Raw genomic sequence first — 523 nt, 5'->3', positions numbered from 1 at the left:
GTAATGTAAAAGTATATCTAAATTCAGATTTTTATCCGTATGGTGATTTAAATCTGGATTTTGGCAAAAAGAGGTACGCTGTCCTGTTTGACATGTACACGCGTTTTCATAAAGCATATTATGGAATCAATAGCTTCGAAACGCTGCTCAACGTACTATCGTTTATCGAGAAAGGACCTTTTCCGGTTATTGACTGCTCGCGACAAAACGAATCCGTCAAGAGCGCCACTGTGGACGTACGCACAGAATTTGAAGGCACAGAAACTGCAAGGAGAATGTGCCCGCCAATACTACCGCCTATTGTCTCATCATACACGATCGTGTAATCGAATACTGTCCGTTGTCTAACGTAGTACGCAAAATCATGTAAACTGCAACGTCAGCAAGTATCCCGAATATAAAAGAACTGAAAACCAGGGTGAGGTGCAGTCTCGAAAAATTGCTCGTCATGGTCATACCGACGTTTGTGGATCTACAAGGATTCATCGTTAACAAGAAATTTATCGTGAAGGAAGTAGCGGTG

This window comes from Trachymyrmex cornetzi, unplaced genomic scaffold (genome assembly GCF_001594075.2).
Source record: "Trachymyrmex cornetzi isolate Tcor2-1 unplaced genomic scaffold, Tcor1.1 scaffold708, whole genome shotgun sequence".
Lineage (NCBI taxonomy): Eukaryota > Metazoa > Arthropoda > Insecta > Hymenoptera > Formicidae > Trachymyrmex > Trachymyrmex cornetzi.
This window is presented reverse-complemented; position numbering follows the sequence as displayed.